The following is a 10,278-nucleotide window of genomic DNA, read 5'->3' as shown; positions in this document are numbered from 1 at the left end:
GTATGTGTGAAGCTCATTTCTGGTGTCCCCTGCTGTAATATTACAGGAATATTATTAAAGTGGAGTAAAACTCGACTCACTCACTGAGTGACTTTATGAAGGACTGTGATTTGATCAGGATTTGGTTGTGTCTAATGACCTGTACAAGCCCAGTGTCTTTCATGCGGACATATATTGAGACACTCCTCAAGGTCCTTACCGTATATTACCGTAGATAAGCCGACCCCCTAACTTGACCCTTGAAATCAGTGTCAAAATGGTACATTTCGTACATAAGCCGACCCCCCTGTATTTTATTGATCATTTATAACAAAGTTGCTGTAATTGTCGTAAACTTCCAGTGCTGCTCCAGGCAGGTGTACCGCTAACCTGTAAGATCGTCCTCACAGGGCACTGACGAACTGAAAAATACTTTCGTGAAATTATATCTCATAGATAAGCCGACCCCCTTCTACAGACTGCATTATTTTGTCCTCAAAATTCGGCTTATCTACGGTAATATTCGGTAGTATCAGGAAGACATATTTGCATGTGAGCATGTTACTCAAGCCTTAGGACAAAACACCCTGAATATGTTAAAGTATTTGCAGGAGATCCTGTTGATTTTATAACCACACTGCTACTTGATACACAAGTCACCATAATGTTACATAGTCTCATCCATCATGAACACCAAGAAGGATGTAAATGTGCAGCCCATTTTGATCATTGAGTCCCAAAGATTTCTAGTTGGTTCGATCCAGAGGTGGCTGTATCATGAGTGTTACTATTTGACATGAGTATCCTTATATGCATACAATATAATAATTCTCCAATAATATGTAGGGATGACTAAATGGATGAGAGTATGTGAGTGACAGAGTAAGGTTTTACGGTGCTTTTATATTCCAGTATTATCACAACAGAGGACAGAAGCAATGGGTTTCATACACTGTACGCATGTGGGGAATCGAAGCAGGGTCTTAACCATGACGAGCAAATGCTTAAACCATTAGACTACCTCACCATCCACATGGACAGCAATGTCATTCTTGGTGATTATGTTGATTGTGGGGTGATGCTCATAATGTGAACCACTGGTTGGTCAGATTCTGGCGTAAATTCTATATTTATATCTTTATATTATTGGATTATTGCTAACTGCTGTTTACATTGAGAAATACATAAATAATGTTATCATCATGTGTTGATAGAAAAGTGCCTTATTTTGAAGATTTACAACATAGGTCTGCCCCACGAAGGCAACATGGGTGGTTGTTTCCCAATAGTTGGTTATCAAAATGCCACCAAGTGGTAGGAATTGTAATGTCAGCAATTATAACATTCCAGGTATTCTTCCTCATCCTTCTATCTCCATATGTTGTCTGTTCTGTATTTCTGTCTGTGTCTTTTCAAAATAATGTTATTTCTTACTTATTAGTTTGATCAAATTGAGCCAAAAGCCACTTTCAGAAAAAATAACAAAACTGTTTTTATTAACCTAAGGGACCAATCATAATTAATGACCCACCCCTCCCCTTTCCATAATTTCTAAGTATAATTTTAAAATATCTGTATGTACATACTTGCTGACCCCCCTAATACATGTGTACAAAATTGATGACCCTCCCCCTGAAAATCATCATCACCCCCTCTGGCCATAAATTATTAATCATCCCTAACCACTGTCTCCTTCATGAAATATATAAACATACTACCATTACTCAAAAGATATTTAAGAACACTCAGTTTTTTCATGCTATGCCTTTCCATGACAGATTAACTGTGATAATTTGAAAAAGTTGGGTATTCCTTAATTTGTTTTGAGTAGCATATAAGATTCATTGTCAGTTTTGATACTAAATTACAACCACTTATAGTGTATAGTAAGTATAAGTATAGTTACAATACCAACTTAATACTTTGATCGAATGCATTGAAGGTGGTCTTTGGCTACTGCACCTCTTGTAAAGAACTGATTTGACCAATCACACTTTTCCAAAGTCGGGGTATAATACATTACAATGACCAAATGTATTCATTTGTATATATGAGAATGTTTAGTACTTACAGTGTAATTGATTAAAACTTTACATTGATCGGTATTTCCTAACGGCCGGGGCTTCAGCTTCAGTGCAAGTGAATTGTAGACTGAACAGGATTTTCTATGTCAGCATTTAGAAAGATAATAATCTTCAGCTATATGCATATGTTTTTTTATTGTGTATTTGTAAGGCTGTGCAATATAACCAGTTTACCTGTATTTACTGGTTCAGACATGAAAATGATACGTATTGCGATATGCTGATTGAAAACTGGTATTTTGACATGCATTAGGAATACTTTCTAACACTCGGAAATCTTCGGATATTTCCATTTTTCACATCGGAAGTCATACGATTGTTGTAAAATGGTGACACCCAACAACGAACAAATACTAGGACAAAGGTTTAAGCCTGGCAGCATTTTGGGTTGAAAAAAGTTTTTTATTTTGTCATGATTAAAAGTTGTTATTAAATCTTAATCAAGCATTGTAAATTTGTTGTTTTTTTGCTTTATAATAAAGCATTAAATCGATTATGAGTGATTTTTTGTTAAAAAAATCTTCTTGCAATATATTGCAATACATATCACAATATTTGACTTGCAGCTCAATTTATCGCAATATGAAAATTCTCTGCAATACCCACCCCTATGTATTTGTTGAACGTGTTTCACGTATAGACACATTACAGTTTATACTAGAGGGCTTTCATGCAAGGTTGAATTTTTAACTATTTTTGTATGTTTTTTCATTGCATATCAGTGGGCAGTATTAAAGTGTGATTAGATAACTATATTGTGTCTCATTGTCTCATCATTAATATTATAATTAAATTAAACTGATTTAGACAGAAATTGGACTGACACATGTTTATGAATGTATTTGAGAATGATATTTATATGTTGCCTTATTACTTAAATTCAATAGCATATATTTTGCAGATGTAGCCCAAAAACGTTTTAATTAATACGTAATATTATTAACATTTTTATTTGAAAAAAATTGCTTGTAGGATCTTTATATTTATAGGCAATTGTAGAAAGAATTGAAGCAGGATTTATTTTTATGTCCTTTCTTTTGTCTTTTTGTAGCAATTAGTTCTCTTTTCAACAATTTGACGTTGTTTTGACAGGTGTTGTTATATATGCTTTTTCGTATTTGTAAGTTAATACCAAAGGTTATAACTTTGGGGATAACAATAAACAAGAATAAAGTTGTAAACTTTGCTACTGACCTATGTGATTTGACCAGACTTTTAATGATCTCAAAATACAAATTTGGTTGTTTGTACTTCTCCCTGATTGCCATAGTGAGGGAGCTGTACTTTGCCTTGAGTGTACTACAAATAACAACATCATGTTTTCTTCATAACATTAGATTAGTAAGAGTAGGTTTCTGCAGAGTGGCTGTGGGTGGTGAAATTTGAAACTGTTGCACTTTTTGTTCAAGCTATTATAGATTTTATTTCAAACATGAGTTACACATGCATAATTATATTGGATCCTCCATACTGTATGGCATTGTGGTTTTCAATTCCCAAAAGATGAAATTGTAGGTTTGTTTACCTAGCGTTGCATTTTGAATGCTCAGTACATAAGGCTATTTTGTAATTGTTTATTTAAATAGATATAAGGTCAAATTATTTTTATATTAATGAAAACTGTCTGTGTTAATATATTGATATATTTGTCATTGTTTTAACCCATTTATGCATAGGGTCTTAGGTTTTCATCAAATGTCGTGAGCTAGTTTCTTTTGGCAAGCAATGAAATTAATGGGGTGTCATTTTACTAGTAAACTGCAGAAGTGCGTCCTAAAAATGGGACGATATGCACAGATGGGCACAGGGTTATTTTACAGTGTTGGGTAGGTGCATTAACACACACACATCTTTCATGGAGGAAGTGAAGGGCCTTGGGTAAGTATGTCTTGGTATGTCATACTAAATCATGTACATGCAAATATTTACTTATGTTTCTTACATATGCCTCATTGTATGCCAGTAAGTAGATTATTGGTTTCTAAGTGCCAAACTAATCGTTTATTGATTATGTGTTCCATGGTTTTGCAAACACAGCTAGTTAGTGAAATTGGTCAATAATTTGAAGGATCGGTATGGTCACGTCCAGGTTTAGGAATTGGGACAATTATAACATCAGGCCATGAACAGGGAAATTCCCTATCAAAAAAGAGGTTGATCTCCCCCCACCTAAGCCTAATAAATTACCTAATTTAAGTTCACTCATCTACATATATTCCCATTTTTGGGATGGTATTTTGGCAGAAAGTTGAGTATGGAATACATGCAAACCATTCTTCATTATATTTTTCTATATGAATAACAAAAGTTTTAAACACATTTAATGAACTTACATAGTTAAAATAGCGACCAAGAAAAAATGATCTTACCTAACACTTCTCCGAATTAGCAGGGGACCTGCCTTGTCACTGGAGGTGGCCATGCTTAAAGAACTTAAACTATACAAGTAATGTGAATATTTCACCCACTAAACAATTTACTCAGCTTCATTCACTTCTATACTGCAAGTTTCTATCTTCAGCAATAAAAGAAAGTATCCATTCCCAAAAGGGACGATATGCATAAATGGGTTAATAATGATTACATTTTATTTGAGAATAATTACGTGCCATTACATGATTATAAAATAGACAAGTGTATTGAGACATGTGATTTTTACACCCCACCTGAATTAAAAATGGAATACAAATTCTGTTTTGTTTTTTATCTAAGTGAATATTTGTATTCTCAGTATTGCTTGTTTTCAGCGTTCATACATTTAATGTTTAAAACATCTGGTTCCTGTTCTGACTCGAACTGATAGAGACAACATTCATGTGAAACCCACCACAGACATATTGATTTTACAATATTGCTTGAAATGATATGTAAAATTATAGATATTCACAGCAATAACACCAATGGAGATCTGGGTTTAGAATTAGTCTTCAGCAACCCATGCTTGTCGTAAGAGGCGACTAATGGGATCAGGTGGTCAGACCTCGCTGACTTGGTTGAACATGTCATCGTGTAGATCGATGTTAATGCTGTTGATCACTGGATCGTTTGCTCCAGGCTTGATTATTTACAGACCTCCACCATATAGCTGGGATATTGCTGAGTGCGTGTTGAACAATCAACCTACCAACCACAGCAATGACACCTGACTGGCTGATTAATACAGCTACTGCTGCTTCCAACTCAGCTACCCGTGAAGGTTGGGGTGAGAATATTGGCCTTCAGTAACCCATGCTTGTAAGAGGCGACTAATGGGATCGGGTGGTCAGGCTCGCTGACTTGGTTGACACATGTCATCGGTTCCCAATTGCGCAGATCGATGCTCATGCTGTTGATCACTGGATTGTCTGGTCCAGACTCTATTATTTACAGACCACCGCCATATAGCTGGAATATTGCTGAGTGTGGCGTAAAACTAAACTCACTCACTCACTCCAACTCAGCTCTTGCATAGTGATTTTGAGTCTATGTGGAATAGCAAGCGCAACAGGATTATGAAGATGCTGCACTTGCACTTATGAAGAGATAAAGTAGAAAATCATGTCACATCTATTATGAAAACTGCACACCAAGAAATGTGTTTATGGCATAGATTTAAGTGGGAATATTTCACTGTACTCTTAATTTGTGAGCAGGTCTCTTTTCCTCTCAGTATAATCGTTTGTTGGGTTAGTAACAAAAAATTTAAAACACATGAAGCTACTTCTTAAGCAAAGTAAACACATGGACTCATCTGCCAAGTGTAATGCTTTACAAAGCACAAGCGTGAAAGATTTTGTGTTTCGTTTTAGTGTGAGTTGAGGACATTTTCGTTTCAGGCTTTAAAATTTAGTGTATGACAAACATCATTTACGCTTAGAACTGAAAACATTTCCAGGAATTTACTATACACATGGAAAAAGTAACACAACACCCCATATTTTTCATAGTACCAATATGTTGCATTAACCGTGGCAAATGAACTTATCCAAACCTCAATTTAATGTGCAATCTGGATGAATTGATCATCAAGGAAAATATAAAGACAAATCCAAAGGCCAAAAGAACGAAAAACTGTAGTTTATTGAGAGAAGTAAACATAGCAAAAATTGACTGATAACTATGGTCTTATGACGTCATTTTAAAGATTCTGGCATATAATCCTCAAGAAACCACATAAGTATCAATAACCGAGCACAATGGCAATGGGAACCCAGGAACTTTGCCACAGGACCTTTGCCCTCAGGAACTTTGCCCACAGGACCTTTGCCCACAAGGAACTTTGCCACAGGACCTTTGCCCTCAGGACCTTTGCCCTCAGGACCTTTGCCCACAGGAACTTTGCCACAGAAACTTTGCCCACAAGGAACTTTGCCACAGGACCTTTGCCCACAAGGAACTTTGCCCACAGGACCTTTGCCCTCAGGAACTTTGCCCACAAGGAACTTTGCCACAGGACCTTTGCCCTCAGGAACTTTGCCCACAAGGAGCTTTGCCACAGGACCTTTGCCCACAGGACCTTTGCCCACAAGGAACTTTGCCACAAGACCTTTGCCCACAGGACCTTTGCCCTCAGGACCTTTGCCCACAGGACCTTTGCCCACAGAGACCTTTGCCACAGGACCTTTGCCCACAAGGAACTTTGCCACAGGACCTTTGCCCACAGGAACTTTGCCCACAAGGAACATTGCCCTCGGGAACTCTGCCCACAAGGAACATTGCCACAGGAACTTTGCCGACAGGAACTTTGCCTACAGAGCTTTGCCCACAGGAACTTTGCCCACGGGAACATTGCCCACAAGGAACTTTGCCCACAAGGAACTTTCCGAGTAGTGAGTAAGTATGGTTTTACGCCGCTGTTAGCAATATTCCAGCAATGTCACGGCGGGGGACACCAGAAATGGGGTTCACACATTGTGCCCATATGGGGAGTCGAACCCGGGTCTTCGGTGTGACGAGTGAACGCTTTAACCACTAGGCTACCCCACTGCCCCCACAGGAGCTTTGACCATAAGGAATTCGTTGTGCTTTTCAAACACGAATATCTAAGTAAATGAAGCGCACGTAGTATGTTCATATGTGGCCCAGTTGATCTTACGGTTTATATATTTTAGTAACATATTTTGTCTTGTTTCTGTCTCAGCAAGTTCCTGTTTGAGTGAGTGAGTTGGATTTAACGCCGCTTTTAGCAATATTCCAGCAATATCGCGGCGGGTGACACCAGAAATGGGCTTCACACATTGTGCCCATGTGGGGAAAGTGCCTGTTTGAAGCTGTATCATTTGAGCAGTATGCAGAAAGTAACAAAAGATTTACTGCAGCACTACTGGTTGGACGTTAGGCACTAAAGTTCATTATTATAGTTTATTATGTTAAACTACCGCATGGTAATCTTAGTGGACAAGCACCATACAAACAGAATGTCTGGACTAGAACAAGTAGTAACATATTCGCAAAAAAGTGGTATTCAGTTTTTGCTGTCTTGTGAAGTCTATTATAATCTCCGCCAGAGATATATCCCTCTGAAATATTTGGAATTCCCACCTCTAGCTATGTTTAATTTACTTATGTCTTCTCAACAAGAATCTGTCATTAGAAACCTGGACTGCTACATCTTCCATGCCTCAAATCTCCGCCTCAAAGCTCTTGTATTGTATAAGTACCTTGTAAAAGTATGTATCACTGTATAGGGACTGGCATATCATCCGTGGCTTGTTGTACTTGTACGAGTACCTTGTACTATTATGTATCACATCATTTGGACAGTTATATCTTCTATCCCTTACATTTCCTCTTTAAAGCTCTTGTATAAGTACTTTGTTAAATGTTTTACTGTATATAGACTGTTATGTCTTCCATGCCTTGATGTACTTGTATAAGTGCGAGGTAAAACTACGTATTATTGAAAATAGATTGTTATATCTTCCATGCTGCAAATCTCTGCCTTAAAGCACGTTTATATACCGTGTAAAATTATTATCCTCATACCTTGATACATTTGTATATGTACTTTGTAAAATCCATGCATTACTGTATATGGACCGAAAAATGAACTTTGGATATTTTCCATGTCTTGATGTTCTTGTATAGATATCATTGTACTATGTACCATAGGATATGGACTGTTATATTCTCTATGCCTCAAGCCTTTGCCTTAAAGCTCTTGTGTAATTACCTTGTAAAATTATATAACACTGTATATGGATTGGTATATCTTCCTAGCCTTGATGTACTTGTATAGTGCCCCGTAAAACTATGCTTCGCTGTACATGGACTGTTATGTCTTTCATGCCTTGATACACTTGGAGAAGTACCTTGTAAAATCGACTGTATCGTTGCATATGGACTGATATACCTTCGATACCTTCATATACTTGTATGAGTACCTTGTAAACCTACGCATCACAATATATGAACTGTTATATCTTCCTCGCCTGAAATCTCCACTTTAAAGCCCCTGCATAAGTACCTTGTAACATTATATAACACTGTATATGGACTGTAATATCTTTCATGCCCTGATGTACCTGTATAGTATCCTGTATAGACTGTTATATCTTCCTTGTAAAATTATATAACACTGTATATGGACTGTTATATCTTCCTTGTAAAATTATATAACACTGTATATGGACTGTTATATCTTTCATGCCTTGATGTACCTGTATAGTATCCTGTAAAATTATGCATCACCGCACATAGACTGTTATATCTTCCTTGTAAAATTATATAACACTGTATATGGACTGTTATATCTTCCTTGTAAAATTATATAACACTGTATATGGACTGTTATATCTTTCATGCCTTGATGTACCTGTATAGTATCCTGTAAAATTATGCATCACCGCACATAGACTGTTATATCTTCCTTGTAAAATTATATAACACTGTATATGGACTGTTATATCTTCCTTGTAAAATTATATAACACTGTATATGGACTGTTATATCTTTCATGCCTTGATGTACCTGTATAGTATCCTGTAAAATTATGCATCACCGCAAATAGACTGTTATATCTTCCTTGTAAAATTATATAACACTGTATATGGACTGTTATACCTTCCTTGTAAAATTATATAACACTGTATATGGACTGTTATATCTTCCTTGTAAAATTATATAACACTCTATATGTACTGTTATATCTTCCTTGTAAAATTATATAACACTGTATATGGACTGTAATATCTTTCATGCCTTGATGTACCTGTATAGTATCCTGTAAAATTATGCATCACCGCACATAGACTGTTATATCTTCCTTGTAAAATTATATAACACTGTATATGGACTGTTATATCTTCCATGCCTTGATGTACTTGTATGGTGCCCTGTAAAATTATGCATCACAGCACATAGACTGTTATATCTTCCTTGTAAAATTATATGACACTGTATATGGTCTGTTATATCTTCCATGCCTTGATGTACTTGTATGGTGCCCTGTAAAATTATACATCACCGCACATAGACTGTTATATCTTCCATGCTTTGATACACTTGTATAAGTGCTCCGTAAAACCAGATGCATCTCCATATATGGACTGATATACATCGATTTACGTGTATAAGTGCCCTGTAAAGTTTTGTATCACCGGATATTAACTTGTTATATCCTTCATGCCCTAAATCTCTGCTTTGGTGTAGCTGCACTCACCACTGCACCGAAAAGTACAAAGAACATATTCTCATACGTCATGTCACTGTATTAGTGAAGTGTCAAACCCCATTACAATTCAGCTCACCTGTAGTCTGTTCCTGTGCAAATGTCGCCTGTTACCTTGTCTGTTGTGGTCCTTGCAAACGTCGCCTGTTACCTTGTCTGTTGTGGTCCTTGCAAATGTCGCCTGTTACCTTGTCTGTTGTGGTCCTTGCAAATGTGGCCTGTTATCTTGTCTGTTGTGGTCCTTGCAAATGTGGCCTGTTATCGTGTCTGTTGTGGTCCTTGCAAATGTCGCCTGTTACATTGTCTGTTGTGGTCCTTGCAAACGTGGCCTGTTATCTAGTCAGTTAGTGGTCCTTGCAAATGTGGCCTGTTATCGTGTCTGTTGTGGTCCTTCAAATATGGCCTATTATCTTGTCTGATGTCATCCTGTGCAAATGTGACCTGTTATCTTGTCTTATGTGATCTTGTGCAAATATGACCTATTGTCTTGTCTGATGTGATCTTGTGCAAATATGACCTGTTATCTTGTCTGATGTGATCTTGTGCAAATATGACCTATTGTCTTGT

This window comes from Haliotis rubra, unplaced genomic scaffold, assembly GCF_003918875.1.
Source record: "Haliotis rubra isolate DU_JTF1 unplaced genomic scaffold, ASM391887v1 Scf1309, whole genome shotgun sequence".
Classification (NCBI taxonomy): Eukaryota; Metazoa; Mollusca; class Gastropoda; order Lepetellida; family Haliotidae; genus Haliotis; species Haliotis rubra.
The sequence above is the reverse complement of the archived record's forward strand: the minus strand, read 5'-3'. Positions refer to the sequence as shown.